An 8,876-nucleotide genomic window follows, 5' to 3' on the forward strand; every position below is an offset into this window, starting at 1 on the left:
ACCAGTCTTCTCAATTCCGGTCCTGGACAGCATCTCTTTAGGATTATTGAAAGCTTTTTTTTTTAGCTCGGATGATGTTCTGTTGTTTCATTTAAGTATCAACTTAGTCTCAGATGTTTCTCCTTAAATTGTAAAAGCAGAAATGAGAGTTTAATTGTTGAAACACATGAAGAGTCTGGAGGTATAATATGACTGTAGATTGTAGAGGTCAAATAATCTGGATTTGAATACATTTGATGAGAAATGTTTGAGTTCATATTGAGATCTTCAATAATATTGACAGACTTGTCTAATCTGAGTTCAGTTTGACACATTGTTGCCATCTCTTCTCAAACTCTAATGACAGACACATTTGTGAGATTTCTGACTTGTTTTCTCACTAGAAATATCCAAGACTTGAGCAAAACTTTCCATTCAATCTCATTAATAGATATTAAAGTCATCTGTACCTCATTCATAAACTTGCCATTTCATGCTCAAAGCACAACGAGAAGATGCAAAACCAGGAAAGCAGATTATTGTTGAAGTGAAAGAAGTTTCAGGAATGAATATATTTCTGAGATGTGTGGGTGCTGGCATGTGACGGAGCTCTGTGGAGGAGGGAGTCAGTTTTTCTATGTTTATTTATAAGGGCTCAAGCAGGATCTGATCCAATGAATCCAAACCCCCACAAAGTCTTTGAATGTGTTGAAGGATTTTTAAACTACTAATTTAAAGCATGTAAAGTCTTCTGATCCCCTTTTGCTCTTTAATCGGCATTTAAAATGAAGGAGAGTATAGTTTAGAGTTCTTACAATTTTATTTTTCGAGGTAATATTTTTCTACGTTATTACTCGGTTTGAGATGCAGTAGCTGTATGAAAGTCTTCCTCGGGGAATGAACAGATTTCTGGGTCATTGCTGGAACTGAATGCTTGAATGAGTGCAGCTGAGCATTCAGCTTTATCTTCTTTCCACCGCAGTATAAAACCTCCTTCACCAGCGCTTCTGCATCCAGGTTAATGAGCATCTCTGCTGCTGTCGGTCTTGTTTTTTTCCAATCCCTCCGTCGGCAGTTCAGGATATGAAACCCTCGGCGTTCTCCTCACATCAGGTCCTGCTGATTCATGGATCTCAGGTCTTGTTAGCTTGGCTCATTGCCATCGGTCTCTCGCCGTGCTTTTTGGCACGATTCGTCATCATGGAGAGCAAACACCTTCTCTCATGGCTGGAGCTGTAGATTAAAGAGATGAAAGGGCACGCCGCCTGGTCCTCAGCTTCACATTCAATTAAATTAAAACCACTCGTCCTTTGTTTGCTTTCTAAATCTTGAAAGGCGAAAACCCATTTAAAAGGTAGACCCAAGAGATGTTTCCGAGAATAAAAGCGGATGGGTTGAAGTATAAATGTTTTCCCATGAAAGGCAAATTAAATGCAAAAATGTATGTTTGGCAAATGCAGTAAATACGTGATTTTTAAATACGTGTTTGTGTCATTTCTCACTATAGCCTATGGGGTAAGTTGTCACAAGAGAACCTTCAATTGAACAGCTTATTATACTGTAAGCTTTTCATCAAAATGTAAAAAATTAAAAAACTAATAATGAACATTACACTGTAATGAACATCTATTCTAGTAAATACGTTATATTAATTTGTAAATAAAATAGACTCGATAATAATGAACTACCCAGTTAACAAAATATGTTCTAAAATATTTTTCTAAATGTTATTTCTGAACATTCCACTAACAATCTAAGAGTAATGTGCTTTGGATAAAAGCGTCTGCCAAATTGCATAATTGTAATGTTTTGATACCAACGTTTTTATGATGTTTTTAGAATGTTGAGCCACTGCGCTGATAAAATGCTATTGTAACGTTACTGCAAAAAACGTTATTATAACTTTGAAAAAACCTTTATAGAACATTAGCCAAAGTTCTCTGAATGTTCCCTGTTAGCTGGGATAGAGAAATCTCTTGGCTTTTACTGTACACTGCTGATATTTATCATGTAGTCCCAGTAACAAATAGCCCAGTCTCCGCCATGTGAACGGTGCATAAAAATACTGCGGTAATGACCCAAAAACACTATTACTCACAGGCTTAAACAACATTTGAAATAGACTGCTCGTTTTTTGATTCAATCCCGTGGAATCTGCTGAATTCGTCAGACGTCGGAGGTTGTGATGTTGATTACACACTGATGTCTATTTTGAGTTTTGGCTGATAGGTGTTCTTCTGTTGTTTGTGGAGCAGCTGCTTCTGAGTCCTGTGGCGTGTGTGAGGATTGAGTCGTGTGTGATGTCGGATGGCTTTCTTCACCACATGCTCTCCTGTGGAGGTAATCAGACGTCGGGTGGTTTCTGAAGAAACACCTGCTGCTGTCTCTTTAATTGAGCGGACCTAATGAGCAGTGGGAATCTCCATGGCGACCTCTGGAACCGGGGGGCGGGGTCTGCCACGACGGACTGAATCTTTCCTGGAGGTCATGTGTTTGTGTTGATCTGTGTTGTGTTCTGGTCAATAGAACAGATTTTATTTTTCAACGGGTCTAACAGATCATAAATCTGATCACTTGGAAATTGTGGGTGGAGTTGCACAAAGTTCAGGTTATGTTTTGTTGAAATCGACGAGAAGCACAAATAGCTTGTTGCGTTAAAACAGGAAAAATGTCTATACAGTCCGTTGTTTTTACATTGTGGCTCTGATTGCTCTAATCTACAGCAATCCAAAGCAATCATTCACAGCAATTACTCACGGGTGACTGTGGGGGCCGGACCCTGTTGCCATGGCAACTCCAAACACTTGTTACCTTAGTAATGGCACACGATTATCATCAGGCCCACTTTACAGAACCACATAGCTGCCAATCCCAGAGAAAAATGTTATTCTCAGATGATGCTCAAGAGATTTGATGCCTTTTAATATCATCTTTGTCTGAGATGTTTGTTTCTCTGAACACGTGTATATAAAAAGTGAAACAAACAAGACTGTAAAACACATGAAAAAAATTAATGTAGATTGTAGAGGTGAAATAATCTGGATTTGGTTAAATGTGATGAGAAATGTTTGAGTTCATACTGAGAACTTCAATAACATTGACTTGCAAATCTGAGCTCAGATTGAGACATTGTTGACATCTCTTCTGAAACTCTAATGAGAGACATTTGTCAGATTTTTGATTCATTTCAAGAGAAATGTCTGAGACACAGATGAGACTCAAGCAACGTTTCCATTTGCTCTCCATTCAATCTCATGGAGAATAATTGAGATATTACGGAGATCAGGGTAAGAAAACATAATCAGGCCTTCACCGTAGCTCTCGTATCTCATTCTCCAATCCTTATATTTCATATATCCGAGAATCAATGACGCCATCATTCTGTTTTTACCACGGAATGTGATTTAGATTTTCAGTGAATCCACTGGCTCAGACCTCATGTTAGACATCTCTCGCTCTTAATTCAGTGATGTGTGATACAACATCAGGCTCGCTTTACACATGTCGCCGTTCAGAACTAATCTCTCTAATACTGAGAAACTGATTGAGTTTGATTGTGGAGGATTGACGGTTCTCTTCTGTTAGCTCATGCTCATTGCTACGGTTCTCTTCTGTTAGCTCACGCTCATTGCTGGGTTTTGTGAGGTATAAGTGATCCTTCTCTTTAAAGGACATGCATGTTTGGGCATTTCTCAGCTCACTGCTGCTGAAAATACCTCCAGATGATAATAAAGTATTGGCGGACGAGAGCGACTCCCTCGTAACCCTGAGCCAGGTGAAATGTGTCCCATCCCGACTGTGAGATTTTATTTAAAGATCTCACTACTGTGGATGGATGTACAGTAGTGTGGTGGTAAGAAAGCTGTGTATCGTGGTTAAACACCACACGTTTTTGATTCACATTATATTGTGCAGCTTTACAACAGAGCGACCGGAGCCGATGTTTGAGCTGTCCAGTAACTGCAGCGAGTCATTTTAGAGAATCCATTTGTTCAAATCAATCAGTTTGTTGCAAACGGCCTTCATTTAATTTAGGGATTCAATTAACAGGTATGGTTTTGTTCTCTGACTTTTTGATATTTTACATTTTTGATAGGATTACCCTAAATGTATTACTGTATTAGGATGACCAAATGTGTGACCTTGTGGAGACATTTTTTAAACCATGAGAAAACTAAACAACAAACGTTTTCAGGTTTAGAGGTAGAAAAAAGTGTGTAAACTATAAAGGTCATTATGTTTAAGAGTCCACATAAAACACCAAAACCTTATTTATTGATGATCTGTTAGTTTTGCTGATGATGATTTTTTATTACATGTTGGTAGCATATGTTTACATGTACACAATAGTACCCATTTTATGGGTATTATTGTGTATGATAACAATTGATATGTTGAATATATGTATTTGACAGAGATGTGAGGCGTGACTGCACATGCTCAGTATTTTCATTTTTCTTTAATTTGTTTTGTAAGATTATTGTTTTGTATTCTGCTCTTTTGCAACTGATGTCAAGCTGTTTTCGAGGCGTTTTTTAAACCTAGAATTGATTTTATTATGAAAAGAATCATTGAGTATATCATAGAGACTTCGTAACACTCAAACATGAATATGTTTCTTCTTTTTTCTCTTAATCACATGATGCAGGTGATGGCTTACTTTGGATGTCATTTCGCTGGATGCTAAAAGTTATTTAGGTAAGTGTTTGTAATCTTGTGGACACCTTAACGATCATAACCTGAGTCTTTGTTTGGTCCCTAAACCGAAAATATTGCTTAAAAACTTTAGTTGCTTCACTTTATATCCTTAGATTCTTATTTCTTTCCAGCCATTAGTCCAATGTTCTTTTTCATGTTCTAGCTCATTCTGAACATTCATATTTGACTGTTTCCAGAGCTGAATATTTCAGACACAGAGTGATGTATCTACAGCATATCTCTGCTTAGGAATGTCACAGAAAGATTACTCTAAAATGTCAGCGTATCGAATCGATCCGACATGAAGGCTTGCAGAAACGCTGCTTCTAAAGCACTAAAATTACAGCCAACTTTATTCCTGACAGAGAAGTTATCTTACCGCTGTTTCCAAGACAACCTTTTGAAAGCAGAGGACGATATGTAATACTGGTTTATCAAAGCTCTAAATTTAGTTTCCATTGTGTTTCACATCCCTTTTTAAATCAAGATGAAAATCATCTCTTAGTTTCATAGGAGTTCAATGACGTTCTGATGTCTGGTGAAATAATAAACCCGCCATTCTGTATGGGTGCAGGCTCTTTGGAATAAGTTTCACTTCTCCTTGTGTTTTTATCACATCGGGGGTCTTGTTTTCTGTTTTATTCATTTAGTATTGTTCTAATTTTGGCTGCTTGGTAATTTCACTCCAGGCATGATACCTGAGATTCAGTTAAATTTGGCGACGTTTCATGTTTCTCCGTGCACAGGAATAGTGCACGTGCGAAAATCCTTCTTATCCATTTTTAATGAGGATTATTCTCTGACCTAGTATCTGCTGTGAAGAGTAGAGGAGAATCTGTCTGTAGGCAAGCAGGTGTTAATGGAAACTGCATCTAAAGCCCCCGTGATGAATTACCTCACACACGCGCACACACACGCACACACACACGCACACTTCTTCTAACGCCCCCCATAGACTCAACCCCCTCCCCGGGGTCAGACTGACTTGATGCTGTAGACGCTTTTGTGTGTGTGTGTGTGTGTGTGTGTGCGTGTGTGTGTGTGCGTGCGTGCGTGCGTGTGTGCGTGTGTGTGTGTTTGATGATAACAGTTTGCCATCAATTCCTAAAGAAGCTTCAGTAATGTGATAAAAAGGTGTCGGTTCTCTTATGGATTCTTTTTAATGTAAAATATTGCATTTGCATTTACAAAAATGTACAGTCAGTTTTCAGTGTTAAGATGAATATTACACAATAACAAAACAGATCTGTCTGTAAAATGTGATTGGATGAGTCCCGTCCAGCGCTTCTGTCAATCGATATACACACGAGAGACCGCACATCAATTTCATTCTGGGTTTATGCAGCATGTTGCCTGGCAACCTTCAAAGAGGGTAATATATTACTCTGAATATAAGAATAGCATGATTGTTATTAATAGTAAGTTATTTATTGATCGGTGGTGTCTTGGACCATATTGGTGTTGTCAATAAAAGCAAAAGAATGAAGCAAAAATCCATGAAGCAAAAAATTCAAAATCCATTTTACTGTCTGAATGAAATTCAGCCAAGATTCAACATTCGACAAGAAAAATAAATGAGGAGCAGGACACGTTGGATTTTTATTGGATTGTGATTGTCTCTGTAAATGTTAAATTAGTTTAACCAAAAACGAAACTTCTTTCATCCTTTTTTCACTCTCATGTGGTTGTAAATCTGTATGTGACTCTTTCTTCAGTGAAACACAAAAGAAGGTATTTTGAGAGACGTCTCAGTGGTTTTGTGTTCATGCAATAGAAGTCAATGTTCGGTTAATAACATTCTTCAAACTATCTTCTTTTGTGTTCTGCGGAAGATGGAAAGTCATACAGGATTGTTTGTTTGTATTTTGGGGTAAACTGTCTCTTTAAGGGAGCTTGAAAGTCATGTCAGATGTTGAGCAGATTTGATGGCAGATTACAGAGACAGACATTTTTACAAAAATCCATGAAGTTTATTGAAAAACGTTTAAACAAACCACACACATTGCAAATATAAACACGTCCTTCTATTTAAAAATGATCTGTGGTCTTTCAACATACACATTTGTTTATGTTTCAGTCACGTGAATGTGTTTTTAACATTCTCAGCTTTGTATAATAAGCTCATTTTGATGTTGTCCCACATGCGAATGCACTCTCTCATGTCACATCGGTGTGAAATTGAATTGTCTTTATACACAAAACAACTCACATCACCCACAAGGTCAATGTTCATCAACTCGTCTGAGCATTACTTCCCACTTAAATATCTGTTCAGCGTCAGCTGGCGACTCCAAACATCCCACTGGATCCCGTCACATGTTTATCATCCTTCTGATCAGAGCTCTGAGATCCGAATCACCTCCTCCCAGAGGCCGAGAAAGTGAGGTCCGCTGACACAAGAGTGAAGATGAGAGATAAAGCACAATGGGCAGACCGAAAGCCATCCACAGAGCGCTCATTGTCTCCAGACTGTGTAAGCATTTGTGCGACACGAACCCTTCTGCAGCTCCGGTCATGACACGCCACTCGTCGGCCAGGGAAATGTTTTCCTATCTCCCTCAGATATTTGGACTTGATCAGATCTTCCATGCTACTTGTTATCATTCCAAGCATCTCGTACTCAACATATACGTGCTTCCACCATTTTCAGAAGCGATCTGCTGAAACAAACAAAGGTGGCAAACGTGCGTCACTAAAGTCACATGCCAGGCGTGAAACAATGACCACTTTGTGGCTCCGCACGGGTGGGATGTGTTAGACCACATCACCTCTGTTTCAGTGATCACAAAGACAAACAGCGGTGTTGTGCGGACGTGATGCTTGCACGGAGGTCAGATACGGAGGAAATGACGGCTTTTGTTTGATCGCTGTATGAGCAGAACAGGGTCAGAAATCTCACGAATGTCTCAGAGTTTCAGAAGAGATGTCAACAATGTGTCAAACTGCGCTCAGGTTTGTCAAGTCTGAAATCAAAACTCGATATTATTGAAGATCTCAATATGAACTCAAACATTTCTCATCAAATGCACTCAAAGTCATGTTTTTGGGATCTGCACATTAAAGAAAAGACACATGTGGAGGTTATTCAAGCGTTATTTGTGGTTATTTTCTGCTCGATTTGAAATGAGAACGGGAGGCTTTCCATTTATGAAAAAGTGTTAAAGTGCTCTCTCTCTCTAGGTGGAGAGGTTTCACGGCCACCCGGGTTTTCGCCGTAATTGCTCGCCAATGGAAATGTTCTCTATTCTTCAAAAGGACATGGTCCATTCATTTCTCGTCATTGCCATAGTAACCAAAGCATCTCCCCTTGACTTTGCCATCTAGGATATCTTTTCACATTGAAACGTGAGCGTCATCATCAAATCTCCATGTTGAAAAGCTGGGTGATGTGAACATGAAGTCTGAGGTGGACTCGGTGTACCTGGAGAGAGAGAGATGCTTGTTGCCGGGTGATCGAGGGAGATGTTGCTGTTGTTGTTGTTGTGACATAACAATATAAACAGTTCAGACAGGGTTAGATATAATTAGGAAAATGGGGAAAATAACAAAATAGGAAAAAGGAAGTGTGGTCGTAAAATGCAGAAATAAAGGTTTGGGTTTGGAGGAGGACAGAGCCTTTACTCGCCCACTGAGATGATTCATCACGCCTCACAGAATCTTTCTACAAGAAACACTGTGTGTGTGTGTGTGTGTGTGTGTGTGTGTGTGTGTGTGTGTGTGTGTGTGTGTGTGTGCGTGTGCGTGTGTGCGTGTGTGCGCGTGTGTGCGTGCGTGTGTGCGTGTGTGTGTGTGCGCGTGCTTGCGTGCGTGTGCGTGCGTACGTGCGTGCGTACGTGCGTACGTGCGTGCGTGTGTGTGTGTGTAGCAGAATCTCACGAAACCTTTCCAGAGCATGTCTGGGTCATATTTAATGCCCAAAACCAAAAACATTATTTGAAAGATAATTAGTCTGTTTTAGTACTAGAAAGAACAGCATCCCTCTCTAATAATAATAACAAAATTGAAACTCATACTGCTGTAAACCGAAATATAAATATTATGCTAAACATTGCAAAATATTTGAATATTATGGTTGTAGTACTGCAAAGGCAAAAATCACTCATATATGCAGAATGAATGAAATGTTGTGACGCATTACAGAAATGCCACAATGTCAAAAATGGTTTTTCTTTGCATTTTTGTGTGAAACTGACATGTGA

Source organism: Triplophysa rosa, linkage group LG24 (genome assembly GCF_024868665.1).
Source record: "Triplophysa rosa linkage group LG24, Trosa_1v2, whole genome shotgun sequence".
NCBI classification, from domain to species: domain Eukaryota; kingdom Metazoa; phylum Chordata; class Actinopteri; order Cypriniformes; family Nemacheilidae; genus Triplophysa; species Triplophysa rosa.